This window comes from Pinus tabuliformis, chromosome 4_2, assembly GCF_031772625.1.
Source record: "Pinus tabuliformis cultivar Carrire ecotype Pingquan chromosome 4_2, CPIR1, whole genome shotgun sequence".
NCBI lineage: Eukaryota > Viridiplantae > Streptophyta > Pinopsida > Pinales > Pinaceae > Pinus > Pinus tabuliformis.
The window spans coordinates 1,019,731,908-1,019,752,983 of NC_142304.1; positions in this window are offsets into that span (position 1 = coordinate 1,019,731,908).

The following is a 21,076-nucleotide window of genomic DNA, read 5'->3' on the forward strand; positions in this document are numbered from 1 at the left end:
ATTGATATCCATCACAAGCTCAACTGGAACCATAGCATTGAGAAAAGGATCAATGGGGGATGGAAAGCTTATTTTGGTCTTGAAAATAATTGTAAAACAACAAACCTCGTAATGTGGGATAAAAAGAAGTTCCTCTTTGAAACTTTAGTCACTCTTGTTATCTTATATGGCTGTGAAGTTTGGGGCTGCAGCATCTCCAGAGAATCATGGAGGAAGATTGAGCAAATCCAGAAGCGTTTTATAACTTATAACCTGAAAATTAAAAGTAATACACCTTATCCTATTCTCCTTATAGAAGCAGGTCTTTCTTCTATTGAGAGCCTAGCTATGCTCAGGTTTCTGATGTACAAGCACAAGCTCAATAACATAGACAATCATAGACTTCCTAAGCTAGCTTTAAATTCCAGCCAAAATCACCTAAGGCTTAACCGAGGATGGCATAAGGACACAAGGGCGTGGTTAAACTATTGGGAGATCAATGAGAATGATGCTTTGCAAAACATAAATAACATTAAAAATATTGTTACTTCTAAGTTCAAAGAAAAATTGTGGTGTGAGAAAGATTTAGCATCTAAAAGAAAATTAAGTTATTATAAGAAGGTCATCAACCCCACCCTTGAAGATCAAAAGTATCTCTCTATTCTAACTAGCTCAAAAAAGAAAATTAATATAGCAAAGATTAGAACGAATTCTCATGAGCTCCATAGTGAAACTGGCCGCTGGGCAGTTCCTAAAACGCCATGGATAGAAAGGATCTGCCATATTTGTGAGAATAGGAGCATCGAGGATGAAAACCACTTCCTCTTAGAGTGCCCTGCATACAACCACATTAGATCTCAATTTCACAACCTTTGTTACAATACTGACCTTCCTAGCCTTTTACAATGCCAAAATTATAGTGAGCTCGGGAGGCTTCTCTCCAAGCTTTTTGAGCATAGGAATAAAATCTTAAATCAAAATAAATAATTTGTCTTTTTAGGTCCGATAGATCATTATTTGGTCTCAGCAGACGTTAACCATAATCATCATCATCAATTGTTTTATTTTTATAATAAAATTTTATTTTGATAATAAAATTTTTATTTTTATTATTTTTTAATTTAATTAAGTTATATTAAAACTAAAAAAAAACTTAACTAACTATCTCATTTATTATAGACTTATGATGATGATGGTGGTGGTTAAAGTCCCCTGATTTATTATACACTTTGTAGCCTACTACTTTAAAAAAAAATGCTATTACCCCTTTAAAATATAACACATTTAACGATTCACTGGGTAGTTCATATTTTGGATACTTCGATATTAATTTTTTCCATTACCGAATTTGAGGGAGCGTTGATTTTAAATTCTGGAAAATAACAATGTTATCGTGGGCAACCGACATAAAGTACAAGTAAATGATAAGTGGAATACAATACCGTTCTGACAATTTACTTGGTTGTTGATATTTTGGATAATTAATTACAGTTATGAAATCTCAAACTTATTCATTGATATATAATTGCATACTCATTCATTGATATATAATTGCATATTATTGCATATTAAGTTATCCATTCGTTGAAATATATTGCTATTTTTTTGTCACTTTAATAAAAACGTTTCCCCGTCGAGGTCGTAAAAGGTTATATATTTATAACTAGCGCAAGAGACCACAAAAACCATATTCCATTTTTAGTTATATGCTTTTCATCCACTACACGAAAGGCAAATGAGTCTTGTCCCATCTTCTATGTGTACCATCATCCAATTACATTTACTTTGGCTGTGCAAGGAATTGCGACACTTCAATTTTCAAACAATAAGAAGCAAACTTGGACGAAAACGATAAGATTCTTTTCATATAAAAATGTTAGTGTGGTCATGTTGTTAAATTATATAGTTAATTAATATATATTTTTTTTCATGGGAATAAAAACGTTAGATTTCTATTTAAAAAAGGAAGTCAAGTGTATAAGTAATGTTTTAAATACTCCATCTCCATCAAAAAGATACAAGGGACTCAAAATAAAAGAAAAATTCATATTTGTCTATCATTTTACCAATTTAGTTAAACGAAAGATTTAAAGGGGCTTAATGTTAGTTCAAAGCATACATAACACACATCAAATTTATACTCAGAGACTTAGACGACATTAAAAAAGAATAATTTCAGAGACAAACAAATGTAGAAACGACAAGATTACTCAATCAGAAATAGCAAAACAGATAAAACAATCACTAGAGAACAGAAATCACTTTGCGTTACGTAATAGGCCTGGACCTTGGCTTGCTTTCCTTCGCCAGAGCAATTGCAAATTTATAGAGGCTGAAAAGGTTCTAGAAACCTGCATTTGTTCTATATGGAGATTTAGAAACTAATGGCGGTGTAGAAGGATCTAGAATCCTAGATGTGTTCTAGACGGAGATCTAGAAACTAATGGCGTTGTAGAAGGATCTAGAATACTGCATGAATTTGGCTTCACACTTAACATTTTCCCACTTGAAGCCAAATAAGAGTCATGAATCAAGTCACACCGAGTCCTACCATGCCTCTACATAACTCATGTTTATTTCATGGTAGAATCTTGGTAAGCATATCAGCAGGGTTCCTATCTGTATGGATCTTTTCCAAGGATAATTGTTCTTCCTCCAACACATGTCGGATCCAATGGTACCTTAAGTCAATGTGCTTGGTTTTTGAATGAAATGTTGTGTTTTTTTCCAAGTGAATGGCACTCTAGCTATCACAATATAACACATACTTGTCCTGCTTTATTCCTATCTCTCCTTGGAATTGCTGCATCCACAACATCTCTTTACAAGCTTCTATTGCAGCTATGTACTCTGCTTTTGTTGTAGAGAGGGCTACTATTCTTTGTAGCCTTGACGCCAAAGATACTGCTGCACCTGCAAATGTATACAAATAACCTGTAGTGGACTTTCTAGTGTCCATATCTCCAGCCATATCTGCATCTGTAAATCCTTCAAGCACAGTCTTATCATGACCAAAACATAAACAATAATGACTAGTACCCTTGAGATACCTCAAAATCCATTTTACTGCTTGCCAATGTTGTTTGCCTGGATTGGCAAGGAACCTACTCACTACTCCCACTGAATATGCAATGTCTAGTCATGTGCATACCATGGCATACATCAAGCTGCCAACTGCTGAGGCATAAGGAATCATGCCCATCTCTTCTTTCTCCTTGTCATCACTAGGACATGATTCAGTACTCAGCTTGAAGTGGGCTGGAAGGAGTGTACCAATTGGCTTAACATCCTTCATGTTAAACCTGTCAAGCATCTTCTTGATATATTTTTCTTGTGACAGCCACAACCTTTTGTTTTTCCTGTCACGCATAATCCGCATGCCTAATATCTGTTGTGCTGGTCCCAAATCCTTCATTGCAAATTTTCTACCCAAATATTTCTTCAACCTATTGATCTTATTCTTATCATGCCCAAAAATCAACATGTCGTCCACATATAATAATAATATGATATACTTTCCTTGATCATACCTCTTGATATAGACACAATGGTCAGCGTCCAACCTCTGGAAACCATGTTCCAACATGAATGCATCAAATTTCTTGTACCATTGTCGAGGTGCCTGTTTCAACCCATAAAGACTCTTCAACCTACAAACGAGGCCTTCTTTTCCTTTTTCTATGAAGCCTTCTGGCCACTCCATATAAATTTCTTCCTCCAATTCACCATGAACGAAAGCAATTTTTACATCTAACTGTTCACATTCTAAGTCTAAAGTAGCAACTAGACCAAGAATGACTCTAAGGGATGAAATTTTAACAATAGGTGAGAAAATTTCAATGAAGTCAATACCTTCTTTTTGGGCAAAACATTTCACCACCAGCCTTTCTTTATACCTCTCCTTATTTTCGTCACCTTCATGCTTAATCTTGTAAACCCATTTGTTTTGTAGAGCCTTTCTACCTTTTGGGAGGTTTACCAACTCCCAAGTTTTATTTTCCAATAAAGAGTTCATTTCTTCTTCCATTTCTTTCTTCCATTCTTCATTGTGCTCAACTTTATAGGCTTCTTGAAAATGATTAGGCTCACCTTCATCAGTCAACAAAATATAGTTTGAAGGAGGATACATTCTTGAAGGATTATGAGGCCTAGAAGATCTGCGAACCAGCTGTGGTGGTGCATTATCAGGTTGAATCTCCTGTAAAGGTTCTTGCAAGATTCCTTCTTCTTGTTGTTCACCATTTTCCATTTGTTGTTCTTCATGCTCTTGAATTTTTTGTTCATTTTCTTGTATTGATGGTATGTTTTCCTGCTGCTCTTCAAACCTGTCAATAACCTTCTTGACCTCCAACTCACCTACAATCCTATTGAACATTTCTGACTCATTAAATATAAAATCCCTGCTTCTAATCATTTTATGTTTGACTGGATCCCATAGACGATAACCAAAATCTTCATCCGCATATCCCAAAAAAATGCATTTTATAGATTTATCATCTAGCTTAGTTCTATTTTCTTTGGGAATATGTACAAATGCTTCACATCCAAAGATTTTCCAGTGAGAATAATTCAAATTCTTACCAGTCCAAACTTCTTCAGGGATACCGCCATCCCGCCATCCAAGGCTGTAGTTGGAGATCTATTTATGAGGTAGCAAGTGGTCCTGACTACTTCAGCCCAAAAATTCTTCTCCATTTCAGAATTGGACAACATAATTCACAACTTTTCCATAATGGTGCAATTCATCCTTTCTGCGACACCATTCTGTTGAGGAGTACCTGGCACAATCTTCTCAAGCGTTATGCCAAACTTATTACAATATTCCTTAAATGCATTTGAACAATATTCTCCAACATTATCTGTTCTTAAACACTTGAGAAATTTGTTAGTCTCTCTTTCAACAACAACATGAAAATTTTGAAATATTCCAAACACTTCAGTTTACTTTTCATAGGATATGCCCAAATCTTCTTGGATGCATCATATATAAATGTTACAAAATATGATGCTCCTCCTAATGATTTGATGTTAACAAGCCCAAAAACATCTGAGTGTACCAATTCTAACACATTTTTCTTTCTGTCATGGCCACCTCTTAGGAATGAAACCCTTCTTTGTCTATCATATATACAATGCTCACAAAGATCAAGATTGTAGGATTTCAAACCTGGCAATAAATTTTTGCCAACAAGGATTTTTAAGCCCTTCTCGCTCATGTGACCCAAACGCTTATGCCACAGATCTGCTGAATTTCCTTCTTTTCTAATAGCAGCCAAATATGATTTTCCTATCAGTGTCTTCAATGTGTATAATGTTCCTGTCTTGGGTCCTTTGGCCACGACCAATGCACCTTTGCTAATTTTCTAGCCTCCTTTTCCAAAGCTTGTCGAATAGCCTTCATCATCCAGTCGTCCCATAGAGATTAAACTCATGCGCATTTCTGGTACATGCCTGACCTATTTCAACAATATATCTTGTCCATCTTTCATCTTGATCTAGACATCTCCCACTCCAACAATACTGCAAAAATGATTATTCCCCAAATGCACTCTACCATAATCACCAGGATTATATGAAACAAAACTATCTTTGCATGGGGTTACATGGTGAGATGCCCCAGAGTCAAGGATCCAATCAAAGCTACTGCTAGATGTATATACACATGCATCCTCTACTGAAACAGTGAACAACACATCACCATTTGTGGCTACAACAATAATCTCACCTTCATTTGTGCTGGATGACTTGTGATTTGTATTAGATGGTCTCTGATCCTTTTGTCCTTTCTTTCAAAATTGACATTCTTTCTTCATGTTCCCAGGTTGGCCACAATGAAAGAAGATGATCCTTCCCCTCCTTGATTTTGATTGGCCTCTTAATCTTGATCGCCCTTGTCAACCTCGTTCTATTCTCCTACCATGATCAACTAGAGCTAGAGCTTCTCCTCCCTGGTTTTCCACAACTGACTTGCGTCGAAATTCCTCATTCACTAAATTGTTGATGACATCATCAAACTTCAAGGTCCCTACAGTTGTTGAAGTGATCATAGCTACAATTAAATTTTCCCAGCTGCCTCGCATAGAACACATTAGCAAAATAGCTCGAATTTCATCATCTAAAATGATTTTAACACAGGAAAGCTAATTAGTGATAATTTTAAATGCATTCAATTGCTCAGCAACTGAAGCACCCTCCTTCATTTTGAGATTATAAAGTTTCTTCATTAAGAACACTTTGTTTGATGCCATGTTCTTCTCATATAGATCATGGAGCTTCTTTCATAATCCTTCAGTCATCTTTTCTCTGGACACATTGAAATACACATTCTTTGGTATATATTGGTAGATTGTTGCAATCACCTTTCTATCTAGCTTATTCAATTCTTCATTTGTCATCGATAAGGGTTTCTTTATTGTGCCCTCAATCGGAAAATACTAATCCTTCAAAATCAGTATATCCTCCATCTCTGATTTCCATAGGGTAAAATTAGCCCCGCTCAGCTTCTCCATATCTATAATTGTTGTCTCCATTTTCAATATATTGATGCCCAAAAACAAAAATTCCACTTAAAAATAAAACTTTAATTATTACTCTTTAAAATTTAGTAATAATTACCTTCCTCCTTTTTAAAATACCCTTTTCAAAATTCTTGCTCCTTTTTAAAATATACTTTTCAAAATTCCAACATATAATTATATAAATATAAAAAACATACATAATGTTTTAACCTTTTCACATTTCACACATACATATGTTCGTTTTTATATGTGCAAGATTGATGAAAAAAATTACGAACTCCACGTAAAGCACTTACGCACTCCACGTTTTAGGCTTCATGGCATGTTTCACCATATGCCCACGGCGTTTTTGTTTCTTGCAACAACTGTCTTAACGTTCCTCAGCTATTTCTTGAACATATCATTTTCCTGGACTCTCTTTTTTGTAGCGATTTCCGATTTCCTGGATAGATCCTTCAACAGCTCCAAAGGTAACAACCAACATTTTAATGAATGCTACCAGCACAGGGTGATGGCACTAAGTGGCTTGCATAGTGGATATTCGAACCTAGCTCTGATACCAGTTATTAGTTCAGAGCATACATAACACACAACAGATTTATACTCAGAGACATAGACAACAATAGCAAAGAATAATTTTAGAGACAAACAAATGGAGAAACAACAAGATTGCTCAATCAAAAAATGCGGAATAGATAAAATAATCACTGGAGAATAGAAATCACTTTGCATTACGTAATAGGCATGGACCTTGGCTTGCTTTCCTTGGCCAGAGAAATCACAAATTTATAGAGGCAAAAGAAGGATCTAGAATCCTGCATGTGTTCTAGATGGATATATAGAAACTAATGGCGGTGTAGAAGGATCTAGAATCTTACATGTGTTCTAGATGGATATCTAGAAACTAATGGCAGTGTAGAAGGATCTAGAATCCTGCATGAATTTGGCTTCCCACTTAACACTCAATATATTATAAAAAAAATATCCAATTAGAAAAAATACAGTCTAAAAGGAAAAATGTAATAATATAAGCTTCAAGAGAATTCAACATAGGAATCATAAGCAAACCTTTCTTTGATAACCCTTCAACCATGTTGTTTAATTCCCTATAAACATGCTTGAAGGAGATGTCAACAAAGGACTATTTTACCATCTAATTGTGGTCTATCTAATTGACTAGATTGGGGGGGGGGAAGTTAGATCTCCTAGTGACCCCATCAGTAGTGGATATGGACTCTCCATAAATTGTAATCAGCTCTAGGCGATGCCTCCTAGCAAATACAGTAGCCTCCAGAGAGTCAATAGCTCTCCTCTCAAGTTTTTTCCCTCTCAGCGATACCAAGAGAGAAGAAATTGAACTTGTCAATTGATCCTCAATAAAGCCCCACATCCACATCTTCTAGATTGAGTTGCACCATCGAAGAAGCCAACTTGAAACTCTACCGACATATGATTTCTCATCGACATCGACATGAGAATCTACTCAACATGTTTACAATTATATAATTAAATAAGTTTATATCTATATCTATATATATATATATATATATATATATATATATATATATATATATATATATATATAGATATATATATATATATATATAATATGAAAGTTTTTATGTATTTATCTAATTATTACATGATGATATTTTCCTTATTGTAAATAAGTGGCATTAGTAAAATCTAGATCAAATACAAATATTTAAGAAATAATATATGTTTAAGGTGGTGGTGGTTAACATTAAGCTATTTGAAATGTTGGATGAGATTAAATTGAAATGCATGATGTAAATAATTAAGATGTACACATTAATAGATGTAGTATCAACATTAATGACCAACACATCTATGTATACCGTAAAAATGAGTTCAACTTAAGAACTCACATTTAATGTAATAAAATAAATTAAAATACACTAAAAACGTATATATAAATAAAATATTAGAAACTTATACTTACATAACCAATTTCCCCTGATATATATTTATCCATAATACATAATTATTTATGTTTGACAATTTGTGATTCCATAATTTAAAATATATTTGATAATTTGTGACTTCCTCATTTAAAATATATCAAAATTTTGATAATATTTAATTAAAAATAATATTATAACTTTATTTATCTATTTTGTAATATAAGTTAACCATTTTCCATTAAATTAAAAATAAAATTATAAAAAAATACAGAAAATTTATATTCCAAAAATATTTATACTTTTCTTAAATTTCTAGCCCAATCAATTTAAAGATAAAAAATAAAACTTCCCTTCAAATAATTATCAAATCCAAACAAAATATAGTTATCTTCTCTTCCAAACAAAATATAATTATCTTCTCTACTTATATTTTAAATGTGAAGATTATTTCCCGTAATTCTTCTTTGTCGTAATGAACCAAAATTTTCATTTCACCAAATTAATTATTTAGAATTTACAAATTCTAAGATTAGAAAAGTAAAATTCTAAAAACTTAATTTCTCTTTTGATTACAAATGCATGTCTTTAGTTGCATCGGAATTTTAATTTTGCTAAAGAACTTGTTTTCTAACAAAGGAACATATTCATCTTTTCACTAAACTAGTTATTTAGAATTTAGGAATTCCATAAATATCTTGCTTGAGACATCCATCTTTATTTAAAACATATGTATATTTATGTTTTATTCGTCTTCACTTATAATAGTTGTATATGGATGTTATTAGTCTTTGACTCTTTGTTTGACGGCTTCAAATTAGGACGTTCTCGCACTTGCTCCTATGCCATCTTACGTACAAAACATTGGTATTCTAAGGTTAAGGTTTGTGAGTTCTCTTCGGTGGACAATAGTTGGTTTTTTATTCTTAAATGGAAGGAGACTGTAAACAGCTTATCACATTTGTAGACACAAAAGAGTTATTTACGAAATCAGCGTTGGTCCCCATAAAACTATTCAATTCGAAAGGATAATTTTTTATTAATAATATAAAGTGCCTCGGAGTTATATTTACAATTACGTTTGTCAATGTATGATTCCACATGTTCAATAAAGTTTCTAACAAAGAATGGTGGGATTTACCATTCTTTATCATTTTTTTTTATTTTTGTTTGGAGTTGTCTAATGAAGCGGAGGAATTACCTAGACAGCCAAAAGTGGTCGGAATCCGGGTAAAAAAATTTCAAAAAATCTTGTAGATGTATTGTTTGAATCATGTTTTTGATGATGGAAATGGATTCAGGACCATCAAAAACTTTTAGAACACCTAAAATTTTGAAATTTAACAGCTATAACTTGGATTTACAAAAATCCTTGCCGGATTTTCTCTAAATATGACCGGAATTTCCATAACTTTCCGGGCAACTCCTCATTAGACTATGTGTTTTTGTTTTAAGAGTTAAATGGTATTTTGTAAAGTGATGTGAATTTATTACATTATGATTTCTAATTCGTTCACTTATGTCTATACAAGTCAAATATTCAATTGGTTTACAGACTCTTTAATTATCGCAAGTGAAGGCATACATTACAGTTTTGACAAAATTTTAATACACCACTCAATATCCTAAGAGCCCCGCCACTTTAGGTTGACACGTGCACTCTCATGCATATGTGGGTAGGTTTGTCGAACTTTGAATGAAGACTTGTCTTTGAATTTACTCAAGATGCATACATAATCGCAGTGAGCGCAGTTGCAAGGCAAGAGCAATCTCAAGATTGACTCTCCATCTGAATGAGGAGACGAGGCTTCTCTTCCCTTACTTATAATTCCACGAGGGAGAATCATGTACCTCCTGAGGCTTTGAGAGTCTTACAAAGTACATGATAATCATCCTCAAAGTAGATATTATAGGCCTTTCTTTTCCATAGATTCTCTGAGATGTGGTTTAATCCACACCAAAAGTCAGAGAAGTCCTTCATGTCGAAGAGATTTTTTTGGTAAGATATTACACAGTGGATATTTTTAGGATTCAGACGAAACCTCTAAATAGTACACAATGTTTGCTTTTGTTAAAATCCCATGAGAACAGATTGGGTCCACATGACTCGGCCAGTACAACAAGGTACAAATTTACTAGTCATCAGTGCAACATACACACACGGGTTCTCCACATGAGCACCCTATTGGTCTATTAGAATCAAATGAATAATATTCTCCAAGATTAGCCTGACTACTTGGTCTTGGAGGATCTACGCTTGCTGGTTTCGTGTCACTGTCTTAATTTGGGTAAAGATTCTCTAAAAGTCATTATTCAACATCAGATCTCTTCATGAGCGGGTAAGGGTCACAAAAATATTCTCATTGGAAAAGGGATTCTACTTGTAGGTTTAGCTCTTCTACTTATGTTATAGTTTCGATCACTTTGCCTTTAGGATTTATGACATGATTTTTATATTGTATGTATTTTAAAGGCTCTAGCGGCGTGATTTTACTGCCATGATGCTTGAGTTTGAATTTAAACTATAACTATTTTTGGGAAGATAACTTCATATCTTCCTACAAGTGTAGGATTAAATTGTTGCATCTTTGTACCCAATCTTTTCTTGGATAGAATTTATCAAGAAAAATTTCAGTCCAACTAGTCCATGGATGTTTTACCATATTATTAGGGTTTGGAGAAATTATGAAATTTTCTTTCTCACCGACCGTTTGAAGGATTAGAGAATAAGTGGTCCAATTCATTGTGCCAAAACCTAGATCACAATAACCTTGGTTATCTTTTTCATCAATCCAAACTCCATGTTTCTCTTTGACCATCCAACTGTAAGCATTGGTGATTTTCCAAAATTCCTTTATTTTCCATTTTTCTAAGATATTTATCTTTAAGGGACTAGAAATAATTTCTTGGACAAGATTATAGTCCATGTATTCTTTTGCTACAGAGTCAGCAACAAAGAAAATAAAATGTTTCTTGCATTTAAAGTCTTCTTCTTTTACCCTTTTCATCTATGCTCTCGATAGCATGAACACAAATATCTCAGTTTTATTATGGGATTCTCTAGATATCATATATGTTATACAATTCAAATACCTTTGCTTATGCACAATATCAAAATCAAATTTTACTAATAGAAAAACCCATTTATGTACATGCATATGGTTGTCTGTTAGCAAGCTATTGTTTTTCAACATTCCTGCCAGACATTTAAATCCGTTCTCATTGTGAACTTAACAGGCTTTAGATACAACTTGAATTGTCAAATAGCCTTCTTAACAGTTGGCAATTATTTGTGGCTAGACGGATAACTTAATTGTTCTCCTTTGAATGTTTTGGAGGCATATCCACAATATTCTTTGTTTCCTTCAATCTCTCCTAGTAGAACTCCTCCCCATACTTCTTGTGATGTGTGAGTCCCTATTATACATTTACCCTTTTCAGTTGGTAGAGAAAGAGGGGGTAAGGATCTGACGTTTTTCTTAATGTTTTTGACATTTGCAACCATTTCTTCTAACCATGTTGGAGTATTTTTCTTAAGCCCTTGTATTTTCCTTTATAAAATGGTATGATATAATAAAGGTTTCCTAAAAACCTCTATAATTGTGTTTTATCAAGGAGCTTTTCTGGATAGTTCTTGAATACTTTTAGGACATGTTCTTAAAGAAGAATCTACCTTTTAGCTATTTTATACCTTAGAAATCAATCTTTGTCTTTCCTATCTCCATTTTTGTTGCAGAAAGGAGCAAGCCATTCTAATAGACAAGAGCATAAGGTTTCTGAAAATGTTTGAGATGTTCATGGAGATTTTTGGAAGAAATTAGAATGTCATCAATATAAACTATTATCTTGGGAAAATATTTTAAAATATCTACCATTGTTTTTTGAAACTCCCCTGGGGAATTCTTCAATCCAAATGACATTATATTCCATTGGAATTGTCCATGGGGTACAACAAAATTTGTTTTATGCCGATATTTTGGTGTAATGCCAACTTTATAAAATCTATACTTTAAATCAAACTTACTAAATATTTCATTCCCTTTGATTTTTTGTAATAAGGAAGCCTTATTAGGTGGTCGATAGATAATTGGTTGGAGAACTTTGTACAATGGCTCATAATTCACCACTAATCTTGGATTTCAACTCTTTTGTTTTGGGTGCTTTTTGACATAAAATCCCCTACAAGCCCAAGCACTCTTGAATGGCTCAATAAGATCTTTTTTTGTAAGATCTTTTATTTGCTCTTGGCATATTTTAATTTGTGAAGGAATCATTAAGGTTGCAGAAGCCATTTGGAGAATAATTTTTGCCAAAGGATCATATGAATGATTTACAAAATATTGTTCCTTATGCCAGAAAGCATTAAGGGTTTCAGAAGTGAAATCTCTTCTTATGTTTCTTGATATATCTTTAAGCACATTTTCTGAGTGTAGTTATGCATAGTAGATGTTGCATTCCATTTTGTTTTGTTCTATCACAAGTGTTATAGAGTACACAAACTTTTTTTTTTCTTTGCCTTTTGTTTAACAAATTTTCTCTTACAAACACCATCTCTATACATTAGTGTCTAAACATGATGATTATCTATATGGAATACCAACTCATTCCCTTTTATATCAAAATTAACTGAGGTAACCATATTAATAAAATCAGATCCTAATATATAGTCATGTGCAATTTATGGTACACAAAAAATACAACGTCTAACCTTTTCCCTTGAATTTCTATTGTCAACAGATCAATTTCACTAAAAACAATTACTTTAGACTTATTTAAAATAGTTCCTTTGAATCTTGTTTATTTCCACATATATGCAGGGGTGACCTATTTCATCATTAGGTTTAGTTGTGCCCCTGTGTGTACCAAACAATTTACACACAAACAATTTATCTGGTGTGGCTTTCGATGATTTGGATGGATCCAAACTTTTATGAAGAACTTAACTCCTACAAAAAATAATGTAGGATGTGCTTGTTCTAGGCCCATTACGCTATATTCATATGTTCTAGGCCTTTGTTTTTTAAGTTCAATTCTTTTGTTCTTTCTTCTATATTATGCTTTATAGACTAGTTCTGTCTCGATTTCATCATAGGTCATAGCCATTTATTCATATGAGGAGACTGCTTTTTCTAGCCTTATTGCTTCTAATAGAATTTTAAGCTCTTTGACCTTTTTTATAGCCTCGTTAGCTAATTTTTTTTATTCTTCAATCTATATGAGTAAAAGAGCCTCTTTATCTCTTCTAAATCATTGCCTATCATAATGTTTTTAGGGGCTAGAATAGAGATTAGCAGTATTGTAAACAACTAGATTTTCCTGGTTGGGAAAGCTAATGGAACTTTCACGTTGTTGAGAGGTAGGCCTAGCCACTTGATGTAAGAGAAGATCTCTTTCAACTCTTAATGCAATCCTTTCTTGTACTAACCAAAGAGAATTAGTGCCTAGATTTTGATGAATTTCTTCTAATATTCCTTCAGCAATTTTTTGTTTGGTAAACATGAACATGAACATTTGATATTGTGGCCTTAAAGTTTTCATATTTTGGAAGTATTCTTCGAATCTTGGATATTGGGGTTTTTAGAAGGCATTGTTGGGTTATTATGTCTCTCCCAATTTTGTGGACCTACAAGACAAAATTGACCAGCAAGGTGTTCAATATCTAAATCAGAAGTAATAGTGGAAGAAGAATCATTATCTTCATCAGTGGGAAGAAGGATGATATCATCATCTTGTGGAGGAGGAGTAGTAGGATCAAGAAATAAAAATCCCATAATTATGGATTGAGGTATTTAGTGAAACAAGTAGAAAGGTGAGGGCTTTTTATTTTCTTGGGAAACTTATTTTCCCAGGGTCTTGGTTTATGGAAATTATAACAAAGAGCATATTTTCTTGGGGCATATCATCTTTTAAGATAATATGTATTTGGAAAAGAGCATTTATGGTAATGTGTTTTAGATATCATATAGTATTTAGCAGGAAGATCAGGAGCCCAATGAGAATTAAAAGAGTACTTCTCATGTTTTGTATTCTTATATTTGCATCGTTTGGAGTAGTAGGATGCATAATCTATGCACTGATGTCCTCTATTGAAAGCACCATATTCCCATTGTGGCTTTTCTCCCACATTATTGTGTAAACATATTATTAAAACTTTGAAAATATTTTGATACTCTTTTCTAAAGGAAGTGTTCTTGAATCGTTATATCTATATGATAATGTGCCATGGAAAGGGTCATGCCTTCCAACCATATATATCTATCCTTATAGTATTTCTCTACTGCATCTGGAAGGGTACACGGGAAATTGTGAATATAATATTTTATATAAGTAGGATCAGTGGATTTTCCTGCTCCTATGAGTAATCTGAATTTGTGCATGTAATAAAAATATTTATTCTTCAGACACAAATATGTAATCTATGAGACATTAAGAGAGATTGAAGCTACTCTGCATCTAATCCAACTTTATTAGCAACATAAAATTGTAGTCCTAACACTTCAATTAAATCATTGCCAATAGTGGGGGAGTTTAAGAATTCATATTTGCTTGTCTGAGGCAACTAGAGGCACCATTCCCATGCAAGACCAGTAAACCCTGAAATGAGGATATTAACCATATGCAATGGATTAATTGTACTATCTTAAACTTTATTAGAAATACTCCAATTTCCTCGAAGTTGTAATGCTTCTTTAATTTATTCTCTGCTTTAACATTGTATATTAAGGATAGGATGTTTTGGCATTGTCGATATGATTCCATTCATTCCTATGATGCCAAGGCTATTATATTGGTTAGCCTTGATGTGCTTGTAGATGCTCCCGCCATAGTTTCATCAAATCCTTAAGGGCCTTGAAACCCTAAATCCAAAATATCTAGATATTATTTGTTATTTGGCAACAAATGATCCCAATGAATCATTGTATTCATGTCTTTAAAAACAACAGCAAAAAGAATGTCTTATATCCTGAAATCCCATTCAGGTTGTAGTATTGCTTCAACTTTACAAGCAAACAGATCAATTCATTTTTTCCTTCTACGACAAGGCTTAGTATCATCTTTAGCGATATCTTGTTGGAATGGATCAAAAGAAGAAATATTTCTAACTGGATTCTGAAATGACTTAGAGAGTTATATAACTCTGAAATAGATCTTTTCAAAAATCGAAAGCCTAATATTAATATTTTATTTGGCCTTTCTTATTTCTTTAGTATCACTCAAGACATAGGATACTACGTCCAATTTTTCTGAAAGTTATTGCAGTTCTTCTCTTTCAGACTTATTAGAAGAATTATTCTTAAAAGATCCTTATGAACATCATCTAAATTCTTGGATGTTAAAATTTCTTGAATATTTGAATAGTTCAATAACTTTCACTCATAAGAAACACTTGTGTTAGCTGAGGATGATCTCACTAACATATATTCTTGTTTATTTTTTCCGTTAGATAGGTACTAACTAAAATGAGTGGTTGGAATTTTTCTTTCGGGAAGAAATGAAATTTCTCCTATCGGCATTTTGAATGCCATTTTTGTATTTTTTCTTGGCAGTGTAACAAAAAACATACACAAATTTGTAGACCTAGGGGCCCCGTATACAATTTTTATTTTATCAATGCATGCTGGGAAATATATATTTTCCAAAATGGAAAACATGGTTATTTCTGTTGGATTGGCAAGTATGCCAAGGCTTTGTATTTTGTATGGAAGAGTTGCTTGGGGTAGAAGGAAGATGACCAAAGGAAAGTTGGTCCTTGGTGATTTAGAGAGGTACTGGATTTCTGAAAGAATTTCTTCATTTAGTTTCCAACATAACTTATTTATAAGTATGGTATTTATTTTCCCAAGAGGTTGGATATCTCATGCTTGTCAATTTGAATGTGACAGGTTGAGTATTGGAAGAATGATTTGTTTCTAATAAACTATGCAAGTGTGAAATTCTCTTTACAGAGGGCCTTAGCAATGGAAGAGTGTCATTAGAGGATATCACTACCACCATACATTTTAGTTGGAAAATTAGGGATGAAACAGACATATTGAATCCTCTAGGAAGAATGTAGGCTTTGAAAATATCATAGATATATGGGTCATCGAAAGAAACTTCATACTTTGGGTAAATAATACAGAAAGTTGGTCCATCATGCAATGGGGCTGAAAATATTCCAATCATTGCATTTGAAAATTGATTATGTCTTGTATCAACTAGGAAACAAAGAGAATGTACATTTAAAAAAAGGTTTGACTAGAGGTTGCAATCCAAACTTTATCACCGCAAGATGATAATACTTGTATTTTTATTTCTTTCCCCACTCTAACAAATATCAATCTTGCAAATTTATATGTAGTGGTTCATCATTACAAGTGAAAGGTTGATTTACATAATGAACCTTGATAAAGAAGTGTGAAAAATATTCCCATACATGGAGCTTATATACATCTTTGAATATATAGGTGGAAATTTCTAGTTGGTGGATGAATGGAATTCTGAAATAAAAATAATTCCTATGGAAGTAGCAGACTCAGTTAGAGAAGAAGATTTATGATATTTAACCATAGTTTTTTTTCCTAAAGCATTATTATTGGATTTTCAACTAAATTTACTTCATCCATAAAAGGATCCATTATCTATAGATGACAAAGTGAACGCTGGTGAGAATTGGGAATGAAATATTAGGAAACAACTACGTGATACAATTTCTAAATCAAATATTTAATTTCGAGGCTTTAATACCTCACATGCCAACTAAAATTGCCAAAACATCATCATATAATAGAATTATTTGATGAAATTAAAATGAATATATCTTGGAATTAGAATGGATACGTACAAGATATCATTTACATAATATTTGTGCCAATTGAACTAGGCTATGATACCATCACGACTCCCAAATCATTCGCTTATGCTCATACGAGTCAAACAATCAGTTGGCTTACAGATTGGAAATTTTGTCAGCCAATTGAGTCTGCTACTTCTAGAGGACCTATTTCTATTTCAGAACCCCATTCGTCCATCGATTGAAAACTTCCAAGTATATGTCCCTAATATGTCTATAAGATCCATGGATGGGACTATTTTTCACACTCCTTTATCAATGTTCATTCTATAAATCAACATTTCATTTCTAATGATGAACCACCTCATATAAATATGTTAGATAGAGATTTGATAGATTGGGGAAAGAAAAATTGTTTTGTCCCTATAATAATAGTGTATTCCTCTTATTGTTATTGTTATTTTAGCCCCTTATTTTTATTTTTGTGCCCATGTATCCCTGATGTCAATATTTTTGTGCCCCCATAGAAGCCCATTAGTGTTATTGTTGTACCCTTACATTATTATTGTTATGTAGGCTCTGATTATATTATGATCCCTTAGACTCATATATATACCAAGGAGGTATTATCATTTGTAACATCCAAGAATATTTCATTTATGTAATGGAAAGGAGGTTTTCCCCTCAAAGAAGGTAATTTTTAAGTCATTGATCTATCTATTTGTGAGTTGGTTGCTTAACATTTGGTATCAGAGCTTTGGATTCTAGGGTTTCACTTCTTCAAATAGGTCATCTTGGTATTTTTGCTATAACTTTTTTTCTATGAGGCTTCCGAAGTGAAAATTTAAATCACATGGAGCCAACATATTGGTAAAATTTGTGTACAAATTTCATAGCTTAGTTTTCTATAGTTTTGGAGATATGATTTGAGAAAGTTAGGGTTTTTGTAGGCTCTAGAATTCTGTCTCAAATAGGTGACATAGGGAAAATCATCATAACATTCTATCTAGTCATCATATTTAAATTTGGCAAAAAATAATTTAAATTTCATGACCTATAGTTTTTGATGTATTATTTTGAGGGTCAAAAGTGGAAACAATGACATGTGGCACTCTGTAGAATTTCACTCTACTAAACAAGCCTATGATCAGGTCATCATGGGCGATTGGGCATAACTATTTATTGGAGAATCCAATATTTGTTTGACTTTTGGGATTGGAAATACGATTCAAAGTGTTATGTGTTATGAAACCAGCTCAAGAAAAGATAGAAAAGAAAGATCAACGCCTTAGAATTCAGCCTCTTCGAGGGGGCAACCTCCTTTACATTACATAAATGAACAATTCTTGGATGCTACAAATGACAAAACCTCCTTTCTATATATAGGAGTCTAAGGAGTCACAATATAATCCAACCGACCTAACAATAATAATATAAAGCAACAAAAATAACAATAGAGGGATTCTAAGGGGCACAGAAATAACAATATGGGGGTAATAGGGGCACAACAATATAAATAAGGGGCATAACTACAATAGTAATGGGGTAATCACTAGTATTATAGGGACCCAACATGCCCCTCTCCTTCAAAAAAGTGTTGTCCTCAACGCTTGAGCAGTTCTGGATACTTCTGCATAAAATTCTCATCCTCCCATGTGGAATCTTCAGCGGATAAGTTCTTCCACTTGATAAGATACTCTGAAATTGATCGATTTCGTAGCTGTCGAGTTCTTGTTTCTGTGACTGCTTCCAGTTCCAATATAATTTTTCCTTCCTCGTCAAGTTCTGGCAATATTGTTTGAACTAGGAGCTTGTCGCCAGTAACCTTCTTTAAACATGAAACATGGAAAACTGGGTGCAATCGAGAAGCTGCAGGAAGCTCCAATTTGTATGCCATAGTACCAATCTTTTCTAACACCTTGTACGGACCATAATACTGTGTTGATAATTTATTATCCTTCTTAGCTTGCTTTAGGGACATTTGCTTATATGGTTGTAGCCGTAGGAATACCCAATCACCTACATCAAAACTTCTTTCACTGCGATGTTGATCTGCCTGTTGTTTCATTCTATTTTGTGCCAACACGAGGTTATCCTTTAAGAGTTGGAGGACTTGTTGTTGATGTTCGATGTGATGTTCCACTGCCTGAACCTTAGAATTTTCTCTTAAATATGATGTGATTGATGGTGGTTGGTACCCATAAAGTGCCATAAATGGGGTCATTTTTGTTGCTGTATGGAAGGAAGTGTTATACCACCATTCAGCCAGAGGAAACCATTTGACCCATTGTGTCTTTTTATCAGATACAAAAAAACGAAGATATCCTTCCAAACATTTGTTTACTATCTCAGTTTGCCCATCAGATTGAGGATGATAAGATGAGCTATGAGCTAACTGAGTACCAAGACAAGAAAATAATTCTATCCAAAAATTTCGAGTGAAAATGGGATCTCTGTCACTTACAATAATCTTTGGGTTTCCATGTAGCTTTTGAACTGTTTCCATAAATGCAGTAGAAACTGTACTGGCTTTAAATGGATGTGATAATGCACAAAAGTGTGCATACTTGGTAAGTCTGTCAACTACCACCATGATGACACTCTTTCCCTCAGACTTGGGTAAACCTATGATAAAATCCATTGAAACCTCCTCCCAACGTTGGCTTGGAATGGATAAAGGTTGTAATAGACCCGGTGTCTTAATTGTTTCAACTTTATTTTGTTGGCAAACCAAACATTCCGCCACAAACTTTTGAATATCTGATTTAAGGCCATCCCAAAAAAATTCCTTCTTAACCCTGTGGTAAGTTTTTAAAAATCCTGAGTGCCCTCCTAAGGGAGAAGTGTGCAATTCCATAAGAATCTTTTGTTTTAGCTGGGAATTCTTACAGAGGTATAAGCGATCTTTGTACCATAACGAATCATTTTGCCAGCTAAATGTATCAGAAGTACTGGAATCTTGTTGTAGCTTTCAAATAAGTGCCCACACTTCTTCTTCATTCTTCCATTCCTCCTTTGCTTCGTTTATCCAATCTGGTTGGATAATAGAAATGGCACACAACAATGCTTCCATATCCTCATCCTTTCTTGAGAGTGCATCTGCCACCACATTTTGCTTTCCTTTTTTGTAGATGATTTCAAAGTCATAACCCAACATCTTTGTGACCCACTTTTGTTGCTCTTCAGAGGATAATCTTTGTTCTAAAAAGTATTTAAGGCTATCATGATCCGTTTTTACCTTGAAGTGTCTTCCCATTAGGTAGGGTCGCCATTTCTTAAGTGCATGGAGTATTGCCAACATTTCCTTCTCATAAATAGCTTTGCTTAAAAACTTTCCCTTGATTGGACGACTTTCAAAAGCAATGGGTCTTTCATCTTGCATTAGAACAGCACCAATTCCATTTCCTGAAGCATCACATTCCACAATAAAGGTTTTTGTGAAGTCCGGTGTAGCTAAGACCGGTGCTTGGCACATTGCCTCTTTAAGATGTTTAAAGGCCTTTGTTGCTTCTGGAGTCCATGAAAATGAATCTTTCTTCAATAATGTTGTTAGAGGTGCTGCTATTCTCCCATAATTCTTAACAAACTTGCGATAATACCCTGTCAACCCAAGAAATCCTCGCAGATGCTTTATGGATGTGGGGATTTTCCATTCCTTAATGGCTTTAATTTTGCTAGGGTCTACCTTAACTCCTTCATGAGATACAATATGACCCAAATATTCCACCTCCTGGACTCCAAAGAAACATTTGGATCTTTTTGCATATAATTGTTTCTCCTCCAATAGTTTTAGCACCTTGTCAACATGTTCAACATGATCCTTCCAAGACTTGCTGTAGATTAGTATATCATCAAAAAATACTAACACAAATTTTCTAAGGAAT